Source organism: Palaemon carinicauda, chromosome 25 (genome assembly GCF_036898095.1).
Source record: "Palaemon carinicauda isolate YSFRI2023 chromosome 25, ASM3689809v2, whole genome shotgun sequence".
NCBI classification, from domain to species: domain Eukaryota; kingdom Metazoa; phylum Arthropoda; class Malacostraca; order Decapoda; family Palaemonidae; genus Palaemon; species Palaemon carinicauda.
In genome coordinates, this window is record NC_090749.1 from 57,817,688 (window position 1) to 57,830,478 (window position 12,791).

Consider the following 12,791-nt stretch of genomic DNA (forward strand, 5'->3'; position numbering starts at 1 on the left):
ATAATGAGTTCGAAAGAAGCAGACGGTACTTGAATTGCTAAACTATTCTAGAGTCGATGCTTTGCAATGCGAGTATAGCTGTTAGGAACCTTGTTTTTAATTATGGCTCAGCAATAGCTTATCAGGAAGCAGCGGGTTCTCTGGTGTGTTGCAAGAATTATAAAACGATCAAAACATATTATTATATACAAGAAAAATATGTCAATCTTTCAGGGGTCGGAAATTTAGTCTGAACACCGTGTCACTGAGATGTGCTCTAAAGATAAAAGACTTTTCACCCTCAACTGCAATACTCCATATTTGTTAGGCCTATAAATATTTCCCTTCCTTAACTTGAATATCCATCGAACAGCCACAAATAATTTCCAAGATTTCACTATAACTGTTGTTTGTTCGTAATTATGACTGTCTAAGGTCCAAACAATATCAGTAGACCATGTTTGATACAATTCTTGGAAACTTCCATTTTACAGAATGTGAAGTGTGAAGCAGGAGAGGAGATGACGGATGAAGAAGTATAGATTTAAAAGCTCAAGATAGAGACGACTGGCGAAATGTAACCGGGGCCCTTTGCGTCAATGGGCGTAGATGATGATGATATATATAATGAATTTTAATTCAAACTCTTTAAAATATATAAGATATTAAAACTGGTCATTTTAATTCCTGAAAAGTTACTTCAATAAAATAGTTTCTCTTACTTGAATTTTTTTTTCAGAATCTGAAGTTGTCTAAATTAAGGGGAAATTGCGTAATCGTTTGTACACTAAAATAGATCTTACATGCTGCTACTGAAGAAACGCAAGAGGGATATAAATGCTTGATTTTAGAATACTGCACAAAAGCAACGATGTTTCTGCCGACTGTAATGTCAGGTAGGCCTCAATGCAACGCTCTATTCATGCAGTAGCTGTAATGTCATATAGGTCTACTATACAAAGCTTAAAACATGTAGGTGCAGAAGCTGCAATGTGAAATAGGTCTACAATGCAACGTTTAAAACATATAGATGCAGAAGCATTAATGCCAGATAGGCCTACAATGCAATGTTTAAAACATATTGATGCAAAAGCTGTGATGTCAAATAGGTCTACAATGCAACGCTTAAAACATTGATGTAGAAGCCATGACTCTGTTATTCTCTTTCCTCGGATGTTCGAATGGCATTTCTTTTAAAAATTACTCTTTTCATTATTGGCTTTTTTCTTATTTGGGGAAAGAGAGATAAAGTTGATGCTTAGCTGAATGTTGTACAAACTCGCTTATTAATCCATTTTCTAATCTTTCTTTCTAGATGTGACGCTCTTCCTTATTTCCCCTTATCTGTGGATTTGACCTAACTGATTTTATTCTTTAATTAGCGTATTTTAATTGTCTATAGATACTTGAAATACTTGGAATTACCTCTGCTCCTTTCTTATTGCTGTGCCTCTCACTCAGAGCAACTTCCACCGAAGTAAATAATCTCCTGGATTTCATAGACAAAAATGCTTATACAATTAGTTATCCCATATAGAAATAATTAAATTGCATAATAATTATATACTATTTCTATAAAAGTATAACTCACATTAATTTCAAAATATAATTTAATTATTAATGGTTTTATAATTAAAAGATCACATAGATATTTAGAATATCGATATATTATGAATTTATTTTTATGGGTATTGAGCATGCCGTTTCGCCTTAACTACCAATAATTGGATAAAAATCCCTAACATTGCAAGAGGGTCTGCCCCTCTCTTTTATTATTTTCCTGTACTTCTCTTTCTCCCTTTTTCCTTAATCTTTCCCATCCCGAGTACTCCAGGGGTACTCTTCCTTTCCCCATATTCCCACTTCCCTATTCTTATTATTATTATACCTAATAGGCCACGTACGATTTCTTTCCTAACATTTATTTTTGTTATCGACTATTTTCATTAATGATAGAAGCTCCGCAATATTCATAGACTATAACAAATATATCGGTCTAAGGCCTTTTTCCAAGACTTTATTATTATCTTTGACCATAAACAACTGTCTTTCTTTATGGAAGTTTGAGAGTAATTTTATTATTTCATCTTCCCCTGAATACGGTTGGGATGAAATTAGCTGTGGCAACATATTATGCTTTTCCAACCATTACTTTTTTTCTCGGCCATCTTCTGCAATTATACGACATATCCACTCATGTATCTCATTCTCTCTACGTTCCATGATCTCCTGTAGTATTTCCTTTGCACAGGTCACAAATTTCATCTCTCCATTTCCTCCTGAAAATTGCTTTTATTTAGAGCAGGTTAATTCTTGCTGTCATTTATAGATAGAATTTTTAAAATTCCTTTATGGGAAAGAAACTTTGATTGGACTATTTGTTAGAATATGTACGTACACGTCACAAGCAAAAAGCTTTGTATACTTATCTTTTTATGATGTGTCATAACGTGTCTAATATTCCTAATACTTTCTGTGCTCACACGATTTATACTGTCATATCAAGAGGGTAGAAAATTTTAACTCTGTTGTATTAGGTGTCGAGAACTTTTTGGATTCTGCTCAGAAACACTTAAACAGAATACTTTTACCACAATTTCTGGAAATATGATACTTTATTGTCTTAATCAACAGCTATTAATTTAATTTCAATGTTGGGCTATATGGAAATGTCAGTTGGCAAAATATTTGATTTGTCAAGCGTTTGAAAAAAAAAAAAAAAACATTTTTCTGTTCCCTCATTATACAATGAACAATGAACGTTTTACCTTGAATCCGAATATGGAAAACGCGTTAGTCTTCGCTCATGCATTGTTTACGCGTTAAGTTAAACATTTGATCTCTCTCTCTCTCTCTCTCTCTCTCTCTCTCTCTCTCTCTCTCTCTCTCTCTCTCTCTCTCTCCATTAACTACCGTTCATTCTTGCGATTTGATTTCAGTTAGGATATCCCACGCGGTATTGTCAAAAAATCTCCGATATCTAACTGTGAATTCCTTGAAACTTCATCATGCTTAAGTTGGCTATTGTAATTGGATCTTAATATTCATGAGGCAAAGGGAGTACAGTTAAGACATTACGGGAAAGGGGAGATTACCGTTGTATGGTGCAAGCAAGGGGATTGCGGGAAATGGGATATTACAAAAGATATGATGCAAAGAAACATAAGATATATATATATATATATATATATATATATATATATATATACATATATATATATATTATATATATGTATATGTATATATATATATATATATAGAGAGAGAGAGAGAGAGAGAGAGAGAGAGAGAGAGAGAGAGAGAGAGAGAGAGGGGGGGGGGGAGGGGAGGGGGGGAGTCGTCTCCTAGATATTTATTAAGAAACTATAAATTCAATTTGTGTGTAATGTTTTATACCAGAACTACCCTATGGGAACCTAAGCTTGATGGGGTATAACTTTCCTAAATAATTCTTAACAACAATTCTGTTTTTCCACAAAAAAATCATAAAGCGGATTATTCCCAACATTATCCATCTGCAGATAAAACCATTCTTAGAAAATACAGGGATGAAATGTCTGCTGATAATTAATTGTAAGTCATAAATCTCTCTCTCTCTCTCTCTCTCTCTCTCTCTCTCTCTCTCTCTCTCTCTCTCTCTCTCTCTCTCTCTCTCCTTTCGCTTTTGTATGATTTCTTTATAAATTCGAGTTGCAATATTTTTCTAGTTTCCCCACAGATCGGAAATGTTAAAGCGGAGTTTATGAGGGGAAAACATTGTTACGGTGAAGAGGCCTTTAGAGATAGCAATTATAACAAAAAATACAGCGTAATGAGACGTTTGGTGTTATTGAAAAAGCTTAATTGGAGTTCCATACTAAACGCACAACTACTACGAATAGGTGAATTGAAATGGAATTTCATATATTTTCCTTTGCCTTTTTTAAAGACAAGAGGATGTCTTCCTGAGAGTTTGTATATTTAAATTATTGTTTATATATTCTCGTGATATCGTCCGTTTTGTAAAGAATTGCAGCTTAGTTAAACATTATTGAAATCGTTTTTAAGAATAGAAGAATAATGCTTTTTCTAGAAATACTCGTCATCCCCATCAACTATTATTGAAGATTGCAAACATGCAAGGTTTTAAATCTTGGAGGAAAAAAAGCAAACCTCATTTTCATTTTCACGTGAATCGGTGGAACATTTGAAAGCTGTCGATATATTCTGATGCTGAAAAATTGGCTGATAAACCGATAATGAATTCCACACGAAAACACCATTCGGTGTTGACAGGATATTCGATCAGTTGAATAGGCCCTTATTATTATAGGAAAGACGCTAATGATTTGTTGTTAGGATTATTATTAGTAATATTACCATTGATGATGATCATACAATTATGTATTGAGTTGATAATTACTTCCTTTTTATTAGTTTGTTCATACTGTTGCATTACCATTACAGAAGAAAATAACATGATTTTATCGTTAATTTTACTCTCCTTCTCTATTCCAGGTAAGTGAAGATTTTGCAGTATGTTTTCACCGTGTTCTTGGATATACTGAGGATAGAGGTATGATGAACTGAATATTTTGTGTATATACTATTTGTAATTGAGGTTGAAAACGTTTTTGTAGAGAGATTTGGCCATTTAAAGGGAAGTGATTTGAATGACGTTTTTTTAGGAAAATATGGATAGTTATAACCGTTTCTACATATTTCTCTTAATCTAATGTGGCTGTGTTAGTGTTTGCGATGGTCGCTTGCAGTCACTTCCATAAGAATAAAACGCATGAGTGTATCCAATTTAAACCAAACTATATTTATGCATATTTTGTTATTGCTCTCTCTCTCTCTCTCTCTCTCTCTCTCTCTCTCTCTCTCTCTCTCTCTCTCTCTCTCTCTCTCTATATATATATATATATCCTTTGAGCCTATTATGGAATTAGACCTACTCTTGTAAATTAAGTTTCAATTGCGATCCAGCAAGGTTCGATAGGGGTCGTTCCATTGTATGTATCCTGTTTCCCCTGAGGATATCATCGTGAACAAGATTGTTAGCCCCAATGCCCATTATATCCAATTATAGGTTGGTGGGGTTTAGGCTGTGAGGAAATCACGGACCTACTATGGTAATGTGAACTTGAACTTGCGACCAAGTTCCTTTAGAGTCTTTGCATTATGTTTTTTTTTTTTTTTTTTTTTTTTTTTTTTGTGAATCGATAAGTATTCATCCTGCCAGCCGAAATTAAGACCATATCGTATCGTGTCAATTTATGTAGTTTCACTCCTTTTTAGTTTTTGGGGAGTAAATCTTTTATATATATATATATATATATATATATATATATATATATATATATATATATATATATATATATATATATAAAAGAAGAAAACGGAGTTGGAAACTGAATATGAGAGATATTCAGTATATATCTTCTACAGAAATGTGAAGGTTTGAGATTAGAGAGAAAATTTAACCTTGGAAAAAATGGCGTTTCATGTGATTACAAAACGAAAACCGATTTAAATGAACCGGGTAAATCGAAAGGAAATTGGAAATCATTGTATAGGACTACTGTATATAGCCCTTGTGTTATTATAAAAAAATCGGTAATGGAAATACAGAAATGAAAGAGTGATTTTGAAAATAATTTGAGCAAAATTTTGCACACTTTTTACCTTGTGTATTCGATTTACATTTTTTTAAAGTTGAATTTTTTTAATTGCAAATGAGCGATGAACCCTAAAAAGAGAAGATTGATCGATACCATATGAATATAGTTTTTACACAACCACTATTATTGAGGTGGATGGAATTAAATAGACGAAAAATTCTGATTAAACTCTATCGCTTTTAATTGCGTTTGAACTCGACCTCAGTTTTAGCGGTGAACGCTGATTGCATGTTGCATTTATTTCACTGACATGGAATAATATTCAAGATAGCTAATTCGTGTTTATTTGTTCACAAATAGATTTTTTTTCAATAGAAATATATAAGCAAGGGTAATGTATTACATTTACATGGATATCGTATTTAGAGGATAATGTGAAAATATTTGAACGTTGAAGTCGTTTGTTAACTTTAATTATTTTATTAAGAATATTTTAGTTGTCAAACTTCGATGATCTGTGCAAATGTGTCAAAATTAATCAATGCTTGAAATAACTACATAATTCCGTTTCGAATACAAATATCCATACACCGATACACACACATGCACACACACACACACATATATATATATATTTATATATATATATATATATATATATATATATATATATATATATATATATATATATATATATTAACACATGTAATCTTTGAAATATTAAGCCACGGAGACTTTTCAATATCGAATTAAAACTACCTTTTGATTTATATAGGGTTAGTGCATTAAACTATTATCAGGAGTCGAAATTCTCCATCTAGATCATAATACAAAACTAACAGTTGGCTTATTTTTTCAGATATGAAGAATTAAATATCATATAATCTGTTAGTCCCAAGGTAGATTAAATTCAATAATAATACTTATTCGTGGTATATACTGTGTGCGCGCGATCCGCGTACTAGGATCGAACCCTAGTCACGTCTAATGAAAGGCAAGGGTTCGATCCCAGTAGGAGGTAGAAATCTATTTCTATTTGAGCACAATATTGTGTAAATTTTTATCCGTTTTATAACAGTATTATATATACATATATACAGTATATATATATATATATATATATATATATATATATATATATATATAAATATTTATATATGTATATATATATATATATATATAAATATTTATATATGCATACATATATATATATATATATATATATATATATATATATATATATATATATATACATACATATACTGTATATATGATATTTGTGTGTGCATTTAGGCTACTTATTTTCATTTTAATATTCATAACATTCATATCTATGTACAAGGCAAAGTTTATCTTTTTTTTTTGATAAAACAAGTTAGCCGAATGAGCAAAGAAATGTATGATAGATATAAGGGAAGGAAAGAGTGCTAAACAAGAAAAGATTGGGCGATCCAACTGCCTCGTTCAGAAGGCTGTTGGTCGGGTTCTCTAAAAGCCTTTTTAACAGGTGTTTGTACGAGCTAAGATAAGAAATATATTTTCTGTAGTCCCATAACCCTGAAGATACAATAAAGTCTTTGAAATTAATATTCAACAAATAATGCATTTCGTTTTCAGTGTTTCAGAACAAAGAGACGACATCTGAAACCTTTCTGGCTATTCATTTGATCAGAGGACAGGGTATTCATGAAGGTTATTGCAGTATTGTCGATCATTTTAATTGGAATACATCTATCCCAGATGTCAAAATCTCTTCAGGATCATATTTCACAGAACATTTTCTCTAATATGAAATTCCGTTGGCTGATCGTTCAATTGAACAGGTGACCATATCATTAGTTTATTGGTTGAACGATTGTCTTTTGAGTTTTCCTTGTTACACTCCGGGGTATCAAGGTCAAGGATTTCGTTCTTTCACTGGCTTCCTGACTGTCTGGTTCTTGATTATTCTGGTGAGAGTTCTAATTGTATCCACGTTTTTAAATCAGGTGAGTATTCCACCGATTTTTTTTTATTGATCCCTTAATTATTTCACTGATTTTATTCTTTAAGGTTCTTGTGATTGTTTCACGTATTTATTCATTGATCAAGTGAACATTTCACCGATACCCCTATTTGTCAATCCTATGATTGTTTCTCTGCTTTTGATATATCTAATTTGCAGATTGTTTCACTAATTTTCCTATTAATTAATCCGGTGAATATTTCACTGATATCCTTATTTTTCAATCTGCGCTTCTTTGACTGATATCCTTATTAGTTTCTCTGTTGATTGTTTTACTGATTGCTTCACTTGTTAATCTGGTGGTTGTTTCTCAAATTTCCCTCTTGCTTAACCCTATGATTGTTTCAAAGATTTCCTTTTTAGTAATCGGGTGATTGGTTCACTGATTTGTGTATTGATTAATCTGGTAACAGAGTCACTGATTTCTTCATTGATCAATCCCATAATTCTTTAACTGTTTCAATAATTTTCTTATTGATGTTACTTATGAATAATTATGGATTTCCGTTATTGATCAGCCCTGCGTGTTTCATTACTTTAATTTGTGATAAATTTAGTTATCTATTTTTTATATCCTTTCTGGTAAAATTTTCAGATAAGTATATTCATTTTACAACTTTTCTTAAGAAAACGTTGACGGGAAAAGGCGGGCAACGTCTGCTGCCGGTGTCAGTGATTGTTCCCGCAAGCAGGAAGATTGCTGAAATGTGGCTGGTGGAGGTTTTATGGTTTTGAGTGTGACAACTGTGTCCTACAGTATATATATATATATATATATATATATATATATATATATATATATATATATATATATATATATATATATGTAAACATACGTTTATTTATATATATGTATATATATATACATAGAGTTCTCTTGCTTGAGGATACACTCGGGCACACTATTCTATCTTATTATTTTTTTTCTTCCTCTTGTTTTTTTTGAAATGGTGTGTTTGGCAGGCTTAATAACAGGGCCATGGATGCCTGGTGGTTTATCAAGAGGTTGTCTTTTCCTTTTTCTGATTCTTTTTCTTCTCAAAACCATCCTTACTGTCCTCCCTTCAGTTGAAGTGGCTATCCTGGAGGGTATTAAGCCTTGCATGATATATCGGCTCCTCCATGTTGACCAGTTTTTCCGACTTTTTACTATAGTCTATGGGTATCATCAATCACTTTATATATAATTCTGTACATATTGTTTTTGTTTTAATTCTTGTTAATCTAGTTTTTAAGTATGATGTCTCTTTTTTTTAATTTCTATTAATTCTTATGCTGTCTGGAGACATTGAGCGAAATCCGGGACCAGTATGTCCTAGATTTTGTCAATGTCGTCTTGTGTATTGCAATATTCGTGGTCTTCATGCAAATATCCAAGACCTTACAATTGCGTCCAGACAGTATGATATTCTTTTGTGCTCAGAAACTTTGGTTTCTAATATGAGGTACTCATCTGAGCTCCTTATAACTGGTATTAAGAAGCTAATAATGTTGAAACCTGATGCCATCCCTAGGGCCAGGGGAATGGTGGTGTATATTAGGACCGAGTACCCTGCTTCTCATGAGTCCTGCTATCAATGTGGATGTCATGAGATTCAGGTAATAAAAGTTTGTGGCAGGCATAACAACTTTTATTTGTGTTCGATCTACCGGAATCCAGGCATGGATGATTCTATCTTTGATTGTCTTCATACCATTATGGCTAAGATACAAGAAGATGATAGAGAGGCTTCTTTTGTCTTTGTTGGTGATTTTAATGCTCACCATAGGGAGTGGTTAAGTTCTATCTCTTCTACCGATCACCATGGCTTAAGAGCTTTAGACTTTGCCTCTGAATCAGGCTGTGAGCAAATCATAAATGAAGCTACTCACAGGTCTAGTAATTGCTTGGACGTCGTATACACTGACTCCCCTGTCGTTATAACCAGTAAGATTGGTTCTCCAGTCGGGACTTCTGATCATACCTTGATTTCATTAGTAGTGAAGACTGAGCAGCCTGTCCCTGATATATCATACTCTTGTAAAAATTTATTTGAAATCCCAAGCAGACTGGAATGGGATTTTGCATGATCTTTTGTGCTTGAATTGGTCACAATTATATAGTAGTGTAGATCCTGTTGTCCCTTTGAATGAGAATCTAGTCAACATAATTGATAGGCGTATCCCTTCTCGTGTGCTAAGGTACCGAGTGAAGGACAAACCGTGGTTCAATGATGATTGTAGACGTGCTTATTTGGAGAAGCAGGAGGCCTATCACCTTTGGAAGGATAACAGATCAGATTTGACCTGGAAAAACTATACTCAGCTTCGAGCTTGTGCTCAGAGAGTTTATGCCTCAACTGAAAAGGAATACAATTTAACCATAAAAGAAACCCTTTCTGGTACAACTCAGGAACATAAATGGTGGTCTACCCTTAAATCTGCACTCTTTGGTGTAGATGCAACAGTTCCTCCTTTACTTAAACCAGATGGCTCAGTCACTCACTGTCCAAAGGAAAAGGCAACACTTTTGGCTGATGTTTTTGACAGTAAACAGAGAAATGAAAAACTTGAACTTCCTCATTCCTGTTTTCCTGAGGCTAAACTAACTAATTTAGTTTTTCGATCTCGTGAGATTAAAGCTCTGTTGATGGACCTTGATGCTTATGGAGGTGTAGACCCAAATGGTATTTTTCCTTTGTTTTTTATAAAGACAGCAGATTTCTTAGCTCCGAAGTTATCTATTATTTTGCGCAATTTAGCAAGAAGAAGAGCTTTTAGCACTTGTTGGAGAATTGGTAATGTTATTCCTCTATGTAAATGTGTTTGTGGTAGCCGAAGTCCAACTGATTACCGCCCAATTTCCATAACTCACATATTATCTAAAGTTTTTGAACGTCTTCTGGCAAAACGTCTTAATAGGTTCGCTGAAGGTAATCATCTACTCCCTAGTTTGCAATTTGGTTTTCGTAAAGGCCTTGGAGCATGTGATGCCCTTCTTACAATCTCCAATGCTGTACAGAAATCCCTTGATTGTGGTCAGGAAGTTCGTATGATTGGCCTTGATTTTAGTGCTGCCTTTGACCGTGTTAATCATGAGACCCTTGTTTTCAAACTGAAACAGTTGGGAGTGGGTGGGTCGTTTCTTAGCATCATTATTGATTTTTTAAGTAATAGATCTCAAAGAGTTGTTGTTGACGGGCACCATAGTGAGTATAGGAATGTGATATCTGGTGTTCCACAGGGTAGTGTTCTTGGCCCATTACTTTTCATACTATATACACATGACATGTGGTTTGGCCTAGAAAACCAGCTTGTTGCATATGCAGATGATGCTACTCTCTTTGCATCAATTCCATCCCCTGAATGTAGATCTGGGGTTGGTGAATCCCTTAATAGAGATTTAGCTAAAATTAGTGCATGGTGCAAATTATGGGGTATGAAGTTGAATCCTAACAAAACTCAAAGTATGATTGTAAGTAGGTCAAGGACGGTGGCTCCTCAACATCCGGATCTCAGTATTGATAATGTTTCTTTAAATTTGTAAGACTTTTAAAATTTTAGGTGTGATTTTCGACAGCAAATTCATTCATTCTACCCTGTTTTGAGTATTGTTCTCCTGTCTGGTGTTCAGTTGGTGATTCTCATCTTAATTTGTTGGACAGAAACTTACGGTCTATTAAATTTCTTATTCCTGATCTAGACATTAATCTTTGGCACCGTCGTTCAATTAGTTCATTGTGCATGTTGCATAAGATTTTTCATAACTTTGACCATCCTTTACATTCAGATCTCCCTAGACAATTCTATCCTGTTCGTAATACTAGGCAGGCAGTTAATTCTAATAACCAGGCCTTCTCCATCATGAGGCTCAATACTACACAGTATTCTAGAAGTTTTATTCCAGCTGTTACCAAGTTGTGGAATGATCTTCCTAATCGGGTAGTTGAATCAGTAGAACTTTGTTAGTTCAAAGTTGGAGCAAATGTTTTTATGTTGACCAGGGTGACATGAGTCTTTTTATTGTTTATATATGACATATCTGTTTTTGACGTTGTTAATAGTTTATATAGAACATATCTGTTTTGACGCTGTTACTGTTTTTAGAATGATATATTGTTAATCTATTCTCATCATTTATTTATTTCCCTATTTCCTTTCCTCACTGGGCTAATTTTCCCTGTTGGAGCCCCTGGGCTTATAGCATCTTGCTTTTCTAACTATGGTTGTAGCTTGGCTAGTAATAATAATAATAATATACAGTATATATATATATATACATATATATATATATATATATACATGTATATATATATGTATATATATGTATATATATATATATATATATATATATATATATATACATATATATGTATATATAGTCTATGTATATATACACACATATATACTATATATATATATATATATATATATATATATATATATATATATATATACATACATACATATAGAGAGAGAGAGAGAGAGAGAGAGAGAGAGAGAGAGAGAGAGAGAGAGAGATGAAAACACATATAGACTTTACAAAAAGAATGTGATAAAACAACATGAAACTTCAGGAGATATGAATGATCAGCTATCAATTATCGTGGAAGAGTGAAATGTGTAATTAACATTTGTGTTTTATTCTTCGTTTATTAGGGATTCCTGTTTATGAACTCTTCATTGAACTCCCTTTTTTCTCTTTAGATTTCTATAATTTGAATGCTTAAATTTACAAAAGATTTTTCTTAAATATAAGAAAATTATGCTTGAGAGAGAGAGAGAGAGAGAGAGAGAGAGAGAGAGAGAGAGAGAGAGAGAGAGATACGAAAAATTAGGAAAATTCCTTTGGAAATTTTTATAAAAACGTCATTAAAAAAATATTTTACTTAGGGACAGTAGACATTTTTTATGACATGATTGCTTGTTCCCGTGTCTCGCTTACACACGAACCACTTCATGTCTCAGGGTCCTATAAGTAGTATTTTTATAGGGGCTAATATATATATATATATATATATATATATATATATATTATATATATATATATTATATATATATATATATATATATATATATTATATATATATATATATATATATATATATATATATTATATATATATATATATTTATATTTATATATGGCCAAAACCCAGACATGAATTGACATGTGGACTACAAACGGCTATATTTGTTATATATATATATATATATATATATATA

At 32.7% G+C, this 12,791-nt stretch overlaps 1 long non-coding RNA gene across 1 annotated transcript in view; it reads left to right on the forward strand.

The window, feature by feature from the left end:
- Positions 1-12,791, forward strand: part of LOC137619234 (uncharacterized) — a 134,583-nt gene that overhangs the window by 46,004 nt on the left and 75,788 nt on the right. The window contains exon 2 of the long non-coding RNA XR_011039866.1: positions 719-875. This is a non-coding gene — a long non-coding RNA (uncharacterized lncRNA). The remainder of the gene's footprint in view (positions 1-718; positions 876-12,791) is intronic.